The sequence below is a fragment of the Ornithorhynchus anatinus genome, chromosome 9, assembly GCF_004115215.2.
Source record: "Ornithorhynchus anatinus isolate Pmale09 chromosome 9, mOrnAna1.pri.v4, whole genome shotgun sequence".
Taxonomy (NCBI): Eukaryota; Metazoa; Chordata; class Mammalia; order Monotremata; family Ornithorhynchidae; genus Ornithorhynchus; species Ornithorhynchus anatinus.
The window spans coordinates 19,844,362-19,856,217 of record NC_041736.1 but is presented as its reverse complement, the minus strand read 5'-3'; the positions used below and the strand labels follow the sequence as shown (position 1 = coordinate 19,856,217).

At 44.1% G+C, this 11,856-nt stretch overlaps 1 pseudogene; it reads left to right on the top strand.

The window, feature by feature from the left end:
- The first annotated feature begins 420 nt into the window (after positions 1-420).
- LOC114814360 lies at positions 421-528 on the top strand (annotated as a pseudogene).
- The last annotated feature ends 11,328 nt before the right edge of the window (positions 529-11,856 follow it).

Here is an 11,856-nt window from a genome sequence, read left to right as displayed (position 1 = left end):
TCCTTGGGGGATTGTGCTTTCTATTTATGTTGTCAGCTTAGTTCAGTTGTTCTTTACATGGTAAATGCTCAAGAATACCACTGATTGAAGAAATGCCAGTGTTGATCTTCATCATATCTTTAACTTTGACATATCCGCTTTTTAATGCCTTTATAACAACTTTTTGGACAATGATTTTGAGGACACCACCATCTTTTACCACTTCAGTATATACTGTCAATGGCTTCTTTTGTCTCTGAACTTTAGCTTCATATAGCATCCAAAATCTGTTTCCAAGTCTCTGAGCTGGGCATTTCATAGGCAGGAAATTGTGAGGAAGATGGAAGTTCACACCAGGCACCATCTACTTCTCAAGCAGATCCAAGCTCCCGAGCTGAGCCATTATTTTGCTTTCAACCACTGGGATTAATTTACTCCTGGACAGATACCTGACAGGGGAGACACCATGATCATGTTGGTGGTTTTCGCGGGGTGGGAAACTCGACTGTAGAATTTGTGGTAGTGGGTGAGTATGTTCATGCCCTCCCATGATAGATAAGAATTTAGAAGATAAGAATTTATTCCTTGAGAGGTTTCAGTGGTGCATTTGTTGGGGAGATTGATTATTCAGTAGTTTTCCTTTGTGTGTGTGGAGGGAAAAAGGGAGGGGGGAGCTTGCATGTCGCCACTTGTCTACTGTGTGGCCTTGGGCAAGTCACTTAACTTCTCTGTGCCTCACTTACCTCATCTGTAAAATGGGGATTAAGACTGTGAACCCCATATGGGACATGGACGGAGTCCAACTTTGTTAGCTTGTATCTACTGCAGCACGTAGTACAGTGCTTGGCACATAGTAAGCAGTTAACAGATATCATTTAAAAAAGAAAAAAAATCAGTTGAGGCTATTTTGTGAAACTGGAGTTCATGGACTTCATGTTCCTGGGTCAAACTTGGCAGTAGTTTGTAGTTGAAGAAGCAAAATGACCTAGTAGAAAGAGCACGGGCCTGGGAGTCAAAGGACCTGGGTTCTAATCCCAGCTTTGCTACTTGCTTGCTCTGTGGCCTTGGACAAGTCACTTAACTTCTCTGTACGTTTCCTCTTCTGTAAAATGGGAATTCAACACCTGTTCTCCTTTATACTTAGACTGTGAGCCCCATGTGGGACAGGGCCTTGGTCAGACTGGATTAATTTTATCTACCCCAGTGCTTGAAACAATTCTTGACACATATTAAGCACTTAATAAATACAACAATAATAATATTCCAAGTATTCATGCAGAACAGACCTCCTGAGGACTGATATGCTTTATTCCCTGTAGAACTCCTCTCTAGAATGTCAAAATGCCTTTTCAGATATGAGTTTGCAGTTAAGTTAATTTTTCTTTGACATCACTCTTTCTGTACAACACAATACATTGTGAGCCTTCTGAAGTATCCACACTAATGAAAGGCTCCCTTTATTCATCCCCCCTCCCAGCCCCACACCATTTATGTGCATATCTGTGATTTATTTATTTATATTAATGTCTGCCTACCCCTCTAGACGGTAAGCTTGTTGTGGGTAGGGATTGTGTCTTTTTATTGTTATACTGTACTCTCCCAAGCACCGAGTATGCCCTCAGTAAATATGATTGAATGAATGAATGGGAACAGTTTTGCAAATGGGCAGTATGGCAGATAATTCAAAAAGGGGATGGGGACTTGGGCCCCAGATGAATGAATGCAGACTGAGAAATGGGAAGAACCAGCCTAGTGCCTTCAGAGATTTTCTCTTCTAGGCTTTGGGGATCATCCCAAAGGGGCAGATCAGATAAACAGCAGATTTTCAGCTAGTAAAAGCTTGAAACGCCCTGCCATGAGTAATCCACAAAGATGTAATCCACTCACAGATGAATGTTGAGTTTAGATTGTGAGGATTACTCTCCAAATGTCAAATTTCTACCTATTTAAAGACAGCATAAATTTAAGGGCCTATACAGTTTTCTAATATCTCTCTCAGGATCATTTTCTCCACCACATAATAACCGTGGTATTTGTTAACCTCTTCCCACGTGCCAAGTACAGTACTAAGCACTGGGGCACATACAAAATAATCAGGCCCCACATGGGGCTCGCAGTCTGAGGAGGAAGAACAGGTATTGAATCCCCATTTTTCAAATGAGGGAACTGAGGCCTAGAGAAGTGCAGTGACTTGCCAAAGATCACACAACAGGTAAGTGACGGAGCTGGGATTAGATCCCAGGTCCTCTGACTTGCAGGGCTGTACACTTTCTACTAAGGCCATGCTGTTTCACCACTTGAGAGATGCCAAAGTTTTCCTGGATAGGGATTACCATAAAGAATCCCTGAGAGTTTACCACAGACCTCATAATGATTGCTGTCTTACAACAATAAATCCAGTGATTTCACAAAACTACTGTAAATAATAGTTTAGTGCTTCCTCTTGTAATTGGGCACCATTCCAACTAGAAATGCCATTCCGTATTTAGTCGACACACTCTGGGGCACAAGTATAGAATGGCCTACTGATAGCATGAGTGTCAGAGTAAGCACGGAGACACAGTGGCCCAAATCGATACCCTGCTTTAGATAAATAAAGAAAGGTGCTGGTAGAATTAGTGCAGTAATTTACTGGTTGACAGTGAATGCACTGGAAACTCAGCAGATGTTTCTTTGATAATGGTGGTTTCCTGCAGGAATGGCAAAGCTGGTGTTAGATCGCTTTCATCATCTTCTATAGTGTCATCGATGCCATTCATCAAGCACCTATTCTGTCCAGAGCACTGGCCCAGGTGCTCGGGGAGCACATCTGTCGATTACTCTCTAAGAGCTAAATGATCAGGGATGTTTGCTTACCTCATTGTTCCCCAATTTTTTTTCAACCCATAGTTAGCCAATCTTCACCTAAAGTATTTTGATTTAAAGACCAGCAATTCTTTTCTACAAAATATTCCTGAAACTGAGAGGAATAATAATTGTTATTATGGCATTTAGTAAGCATTTATAATGTGCCATCCCCACTGCCAAAGTTCTGATAAATGGGAGTCCTCTTCTAAATCTTTTGCAAAGATAAGCAGTGTTGCCTAGAGGGTAGAGCATGGGCCTAGGAGTAGGAAGGACCTGGGTTCTAATCCTGACTCCTCCACTTGTCTACTCTGTGACCTCGGACAAGTCACTTCATGTCTGGGTGTCTCAGCTACTCATCTGTAAAATGGGGATTAAGATTGTAAACCCCACATGGGACATGGACTGTGTCCAACCTGATTATCTTGTATCTACCCCAGGGCTTGGTAGAGTGCCTAGCTCTTGGAAGTGCTTAATAAATACCACTTTAAAAAAAAAGTCAAACTCTTGGATAGAAAGAACATTTTCAACTCTGAGTGGAACTCACTGTCTGTTTAAAATTGCTGATGCTTTTAGCTCCTCCATGTCTCTAGGGCTCTTTCTTCCCTCACCAATCGTATTCTGTATTCAGTTCACTCCAAGAACTGGATCATGTTTTTTCTCTGATAATTAAGCCAGGCAATACAAGATTTTATATTACAATTAAACCAGGAAATGCAGGTTTTATATCCCTCCAAATTGATTTATTGACATGTTTTCAGCTATTTACAAGTAATCTCGGCTTCTACTCTGTATTCTCGGCTCTCTGATTCAGCCATTATGCTGCAGAAAATCTAACTTTTAAAAGTGCATTTTTATTACCCTGACTAATAGCAGTACTTTTAGTGTTTAATAATGATGGTATTTAAGTGCAAAAACTGTGCTAAATGCTGGGGTAGATGGAGGATAATCAGATTGAACACAGCCCCTGTCCCACATGGAGCTCACAGTCTGGGGGGAAGGAGAACAGGTCTCTTAACCTCTATTGTACAAATGAAGAAACTGGGATGCAGAGAAGTTAAGTGACTTGCAAAAGGTCACACAGAAGACAGGTTACAGATCTAAGACTAGATCCCAGGACTTCTTACTCCCAGGCCCATGCTCTTTCCACTGCATTGCTCACCACACCTCTTTAGATGAGTTTTGTGGATCTTACCGGGACTTCTCTCTGGTTAGAAAGAGTTCCAGAAGCATTTGAATTCATTCTTGAATGGAGAAAAGATTCTGATGTGGCTAGATCATAGAACATCAATGAAATTACAACCAATGGATCTTTGTTTTGGAAGTGTTGATTTAACAGAACCCCCAGAATGGGATGTAGATGTTTTATTCACACGAGAAGCAGCGTGGTCTAGTGGAAAGAGCATGAACTTGCGAGTCAGAGGACCTGGGTTCTAATCCTGCTTTTCCACTTATCTGCTTCGTGATCTTGGGCCAGTCACTTCAGTTTTCTGTGCCTCAGTTACCTCATCTGTAAAATGGGGATTGAGACTACACACCCTCTGTGGGACAATGGACTGTGTTCAACCTGATACACTTGTATCCACCCCACCACTTAGTACAGGACCTGGCACATAGTAAGCACTTAATTCCATTTTAAAAAAATGTTTTATCCACATTTCTTCAGCAATTCTAGGAACCTTTTCTGCCTAAACAGTTATGACTATCTCCACACAAGAGGAATCTCTGGAGGAATAGAATAAAACAGCAGATGTTGAGGTGGCAAGTTTTACCTTCTGTGATCTAGTGGAGTTCTGTCCTCCTGAAAAATTCTGTCCAATAAAGATCGGTGGGGACAAGGTGACAAAAATTCCACTCAGATTTGGAAAAACAAACATCCTCAAACGCTGACTCTCCGATCTGTAATAATAATAATAATTATTATTATGGTACTTGTTAAGCGCTTTCTATGTGCCAAGCACTATTCTAAGCACTGGGGTAGATACAAGTTAGTCAGCTGTAGAGGCTGATAATTTCCCTTGAAGTCACTAAGAGATGTCTGACACTATCTTTACTTGAAAAGATGTTAGATTATGAGATCTTGAAAGAGTTATACTCTCCAATACTGTGCTCTACCCAGAACCATAACAAATGGGCACTGCTAATACTTTTGCAGTAGCGAGCTAGGAGTAATTATTGACTGAAACGGCAGCTAGCACCAGTTTTCTCCAAACCCAAATAAAGGGCTGGGAGAAGCAAGGAGAATTATTGCACAGAACAGAAGTCTTTTCAAAACAGCTCCTGCCTATCAGATGCTTTAATTAGTCGAGTCTGCATTGGGCCAGGCTTCCCACTTTGGAAGAATGATACAGAATCTACATGCTTTTGAATGGTTCCAGGGAAATCTGCCTCAGTATCCAGCATTTGATAGAGGGATTTGCTACTGGGATAGTTGTCTGGGATCCATCCCATTTTCTCCTCTAGTGGGAGAGTCGGCTGTCTAATGACTCACAGGCCCACAATTCCATTAGGAGTTCCCCATCTAACTCTTTCTCTCTGGGCTTCCTGGCAGCTTCCCAGTTCAGTAGCAGAATGCAGAGCACCAATCTAGGCATTTGTGAGCAAACTACAAGCAGAACATGTGGTCCCTGCCCTCAAAGAGCTTAAAATCTAAAGGGAATCAGTTCGTGAAGGGGAGGACAGGAAGTACTTAAGGAATGGAACTACATTACCCTCTCTAGACTTTATGTTCCCCATGGACAGGGAACATGTCTACCAACTCGGTTGTATTATACTCTCTCAGGTGCTTACTGCAATGCTCTGCATGCAGTAATCATTCAATAAACGCCATTGATTGATTACCATGCAGTTGTTTTGCTTAACCAATTAGTGGTATTTATTGAGCCCTTATTATGTGCAGAGCACTGTATTAAGGGCTTGGGAGAGTATAGTATAATAGAGTTAGCAGATGGGTTCCCCGCTCCTTAAACCTCCCTCTCCTCTCCTACCCTTCACCCCCAGGCCAGAATTGGCAAGTGTTAAATCTGGGGTCCCACCCTGACCCACTGGTCCCTAGCTGGCAGCCTCTGGAAATTGGCTGTCTGCCCTGTTTCCCAGATCATTAAACTGACTCTGGAAGCTGCAGTAGGAAATCCACCCTCTTCTGTCTGTGCAGGTCAGCCAGATTTCCCTCAAGCTGGCTTGGCTCACCTCTGTTGGTAACTGATATATATTTGTTACAATAAAGGGAAAGGAGGAAAAGAGAATTTGTATAGGGAAGCTCAGTCAGAGCTGCCAAGCCAGGAGTCCTTTGGTTCAAATCCAGATTCAGCCGCTGACTCACATGACCTTGGGCAAATCACTTGACCGCCTTCTTCCTTCCGTCAACCCAGCTGGAAAATTAGGTTAAGAACAGGACCTTGCTGAAAGCCAGATGCTGAATCTGGGCTGGACCTGATCGTAGTTGGAACTCAAAAGAGAAATTTTAGTCTCTCTGATCATTTTTTTTCTTTTGTCACTGTGATTTCCTGCTTTAAAAGACACCAAAAGCTCCCCACATCATTACCATCCCAGGTAAATTCAGAATACCTGATTAATAAGCCTCAAGCCTTGGAATTGTCCTTGGAGTGAACATTCACTGCAGTGCCCCAGAATGCTGCAGTTAGGAAGGGTCATTAGCAATTCAGGGCAGACTTGGTGTTTTCTTCTTTCTTGGGAGGGATTTGAGTTCAAAACTTGACCTCTTGTCCCCAAGAACCCGAAGAGCTGAAAAATGAAAGATCATCAGATCCACCAGCGGGGCTAAAGCCCAGCATCTGACGTGCTGGGACCCAGGAGCCCCAGCCCAGAGGAGCGGGAATGAGGCATCGGCATTGGCATTGCAGCTGCAATGCCTCCCTTTGTGAGCCCCCCTCACCGCACAGCTCTACAGAGAGCCCACCGAATCACCTGCTGCGGCGGTTGCCATGGGTTACGGAGCATCGAGCGGGAGAGCAGAGCCCCGCGCCATAGCTGGAAATAAGCTTGTCAGAACCCGAACAAGGAAATCTGAAAATGGGAGAGGGAGAACGGCAAGTGGAAAGCAGCAACTCACGTCCCGTAACCCAGCAGGTGAGACGGCCGGGCAAGGAGAGGCGGCAGATGGCGGGTGCCCAGGCTGACGTCAGCATGGCCGCTCGGCACAGAGCAGAAGTTAACCTCTCACAGGAGCCAAGGCGAGGGGTGGGATGTCTCACCCTCGCCCACCCTGGATCTAGAATCCACCATTTTGAGCCCCATGTAGCTGGTGCAGATTATTCCTAGTCTATGACCAGGTTGTATGGTGGTTTTCAGGGGCCTTAGGTTATCTTGGGTTACCTTTAGGAAACAGCCCTCCCAGCCCCTGTCAAATCCACATGGCAATTCACCCAGATGAGGATGAAATCACATGAGAATAATGATCTGGGAGCCTCTCAATCAGTCAGTCAGTGGTAATTATCAAGCACTTAACTTTGTGCAGAACACTGTACTAAGTGCTCGGTAGAGAGTTGGTAAGCATGTTCCCTGCCCACAGTGAGCTCATAGTTTACCCTCTCTTTCTCCTCTCTCCCTCCCCATTCCCACTGGGCACGGGAGGCAAATGAGAGGGGGAAAAGTGATTAATTTTGGATTTTAATGTCATAAAGTTGCTTCTCAAGAAAAAACAGGGAAAATGAGAGGCAAAACACCTGCAGGAGCTAGCTCCTTCCTACCCCTCTCTCCGGACCAAACTCAACACTGAAGGAGGGGTGACAAGCCTTCACCTAGTTCATTGAAAAAAAGATCCTTGAAAACCACACGGGGCCAACTCATTACACTTCATCTAGGACACAGTTTAATTTCTTGGTCTGGGAATTCAGATTGTTAAGGAATCCAGAAATCAACCTCTTCTAGTTAATTCAGGCCTTCTCAATCACATTGGACTAAGCCCACTCTGAACATGGTGTTCTTTGATCCTATCTTCAGCACTCTTGAATGTAGACAGGTTTGTTTTTATTATGCATACAAAAATGAATTTATAATATTTACATATTGATCTGAAGATTCAATTGTTTGGCCATGTGTGTGTGTCTGTTTTAGTGGTACTTGTTAAGCATTTATTTTGTACAGGATAATCAGGTTGGACAGTCTTTGTCTAATATGAGTCTCACAGTTAGAGTAGGCTTAATCCCCATTTTACAGATGAGAAAACTGAGGCCCAGAGAAGTGAAGTGATTTGTTCAAGCTCACACATCTGAGAAGATTTGTGAGTGCCCAGTCAGGGCTTAAAAGGACCTAAAATGGTGGCTTTTAAGCCTGTTAGCTGTTAGAAGTCTGCCTCCCCACCATCCCTACCACCATTAAAATCTCTCCCCGCTTTTCACCCCCCACACTAAAAATGAAAGGTTGGCCACCAACCAGTAAGGTTGAAAGTGTTAGAGGCTCAACGTTTGCTCGTGACTCCTTCGATATCTGATGGGATATATAATGTGAGTCAGCTAACAGAGGAGTGTGGTAGTAGCATTTTTCTCTCTCAAATCAAGTAGTCTGTTTAGAGTTTGTTTCTTTTTGTAAATTTGCATCCTTGGGCATGTCCCCTGATTGGCCAAGAATCCACTCGATTGATAACTGCTGCTGGAGATGTTAGAGAAGCTCCATGGCTATTCCTCACCCAATTTACCTTTGTAGGGGACTACTGCAGTGCTGAATCAATCAATCAGTAGCATTAACTGAGTGCTTACTGTGTGCAAGACACTGTACTAAGCATTTGGGACAGTACAATATAACAATAAACAGAAACATTCCCTGCCCACAACGAGTTTACAGCCTGGAATGGGAGACAGACATTATTATAATTGAATCAGTAAACAAACATATAAATAAATAAATACATAATTAAACACCAGATACGTGCGTAAGTGCTGTGGGACTGAGGGTGGGTTGAATACCAAGTGCTGAAGCCTTTTGTTCCTTCTGCATCCAAATGTAACCATATAATTGCTCTGAGATCCACTGTAGCTTTAGTCAAATAGGTAACCCTCGAAGCATCATCTGGTGATCCCAGGAGAAAGCGGGTGCTGAAGGAGTGGGGCGACCCAACCACCAAAGGGAAGTGGTGGGGAGGGAGAGAGGGGATGAGGGGATGGGGAGAGGCAGGTGGATATGGGACCTCAGGGATACACCGTCCCCATTCCCATCCTAATCTACCTAATCTACCTTCCCAGTCCATCCAAAGACAGCCTGACACCATGCTTTACCTCTACCCACGGATGATATGCCAAAGGGCACGGTTCCATGGGCGGCAAGTTGTTCGACAACCGTACCGCACAACTGAACGTGGAGATAGGCATCTGTTTCCTTTGGCATTCCCCCTCGCTTGCCTTCATCTAGGCATAAGCACAATTCAAGTACCACGTCACAGCTGTGATCCCACTAGGGGTCGCGCCTATCAAAAAAGAGATCCATCTCCGGTTGCTTGCATGGGATTTAAGCCAAAGAAAGAATTTCCAGCCCCTGTGCGCCCCTGTGCTTTTCCCCTCTGGCCCAGTGCCCCCAGACCCCCTGCTGCTGTTGGTGTTACAATGCTTCCATGTTCCAGGCTTGCGGCCAGGAGGCTTACTCACTAGCTGCCATTGGCAACTGCACAGAAAACCTCCATGCCACTGCCAGCTGTCGATCAGGCGAGCCATTTGGGGCCTTTTTTTCTCCTCCCTGGTGTCCCGTGTCCCCGTCCCTCCCAGTGTGGGCAGGTCTCACTCCCTACGACACCAAACCCTCTCCAAGGAGGGTTTTTTTTAAGAACCAGTAAATCAGTTAACCTGGCTGCCCTGTCCCTTCCCAGATTTTTGCGGTATCTTGGGCAGAGAACATGTCTCCCAACTCTGTCTTAGTGTACACTTTCGAGCCCTGAATACAGTGCTCTGTACACTGTATGTGCTGAATAAATGCTATTGATCGATTCATTACGCGCTTACTATGTGCCAGGCACTAACCAGATTGGACCTAATTCCTGTCCCAGATGGGGCCCACTGTCCAAGGGAGAGGAAGAACAGATATCGAATCCCCATTTTACAGATTAGGAGATTGAGCCTAGAGAATTGAAGTATCTCGCCCAAGACTACACAGCAGGCAAGTGGCAGAGCCAGGATTAGAACCCAGGATCCATGACTCCCAGGCCTGTGCTGTAACCACTAGGCAATACCTTCGCAGGCCTCCTGGCCTGGCCCCCCCCAGCCTTGTGGGTGGGGGTTAATAATAATAATAATTATGGTATTTGTTCATTCAGTCATATTTATTGAGCACTTACTATGTGCAGAGCACAGTACTAAGTGCTTGGAAAGTACAATGTGGCAACAGAGACAATCCCTACCCAACAACGGGCTCACATTTGTTAAGCGCTTATTATGTGCCCAGCGGTGTTCTAAGCACTGGGGTAGATACAAGGTTATTGGGTTGTCCCATGTGGGGCTCACAGTCTTAGTCCCCATTTTGTAGATGAGGTAACTGTGGGCACAGAGAAGTTAAGTGACTTGCCCAAAGTCACACAGCTGACAAGTGGTGGATCCGGGATTAGAACCCATGACCTCTGACTCCCAAACCCAGACTCCTTCCACTAAGCTACACTGCTTCTCATTATAGGTTACAGAACCACAGTGGGAAGATGCCAGGGAGAGACCACTACTGTCACCACTTCAACTCTACCCCAATCCTATTGCACAGTGCAGTTGAGGTCTTGGTCTATCAGTCAGTCGTATTTATTGAGCACTTACTGTGTGCAGAACACTGTGCTAAGTGCTTGGGAGAGTTTCCTGGCCACAAGGGTCAGGGAAACAGTCACAGAAGGGAAGGGGTGGGATGGCCATGAGGGCACACAGTTCACAAAAAAGCCATTTCAAGGAAGTTTAAAGTTTTAGAGAATAGATAGGCCTAGTGGAGCCATCTGTATTTATCAGGTGCTCAAAAAACTTCTAGGTTGAAGAGGATGATGATAAGTACTTATTATATGCAAAGTACTGTACTAAGCCTTGAGGTAGATAGAAGATGATCAGGGCTCATCTGTCCCATACTGGGTTCACAGCCTAAACAGGAGGGAGTGGGATTTAATCTCCATTCTACAGAATAGGAAACTGAGGCACAAAGAAGTTAAGTGACTTGTCCAAAGTCAAAGAGCAGACAAGTGGTGGGGCTGGGATTAGAACCCAGGTCCTCTGACTCACAGGCCTGTGCTCTTTCCACCATACCACACTGCTTGCAGTGATGATGATGGTGATGATGATGTTATGCAGCATAATGTTTCACCTCTGAAGTAATTGTCTGCTATTAGCATTAGACTACCTAGTGGATCTTGATTAACTTCTCTGATGGATAAGATTGCAATTATTGACTTTTTCTTCTGTTCAGAGTTATTTCTCATGCTCCGTGTGCCTAAGGTAGCTGGGATTACAAGTCCCCCAGTGACCTTTTCAGTCATACACAAGCATTCATAGGGGAATTTTACCATCAGTGGTGTCTTCTTTGAATACTAAAATCAACTACACATTTTATGTGTGTATATATAGAGATATAGATATATCTATATCTATATATCTTGCACTCACATTTATTTCAAAAGGAGCTGTTGTGGGCAAAGATATTGCATATCTTTGGAGATATCATAGCATATCTGTGAGATGGACACTTTTCTTCTACCCTTGCTCTGAACTTTTCGTTTCTCCTTTTGTAAAGATGCAAGGGGGTGTTTGAGAAGCAGCCCCAGTCTTAATTCAAATCTCTGGCTCTCCTTTACCAGCCACAGAGACACTGTTGATGACTGTGATATTATGTATGAGGCCATTTTCACAGGAGCTATGTTTGTTTCATACCCACAGAAGCATTTTATGTCAGTACTCTTCACTTTAAAATCACTGAAAGTTAGAAAAAAAACCTAGTTGCAGAAGTTTTCAAAATTTTTCTGTGTCCTAGGTAGGGCAACCTAAAGGTCATAAAATGATATTCAGCACAAGAGGGAGCATGAACAAAATGACAGTGAAATAGAAAACTTTTTGGCCTGTCAAAGGG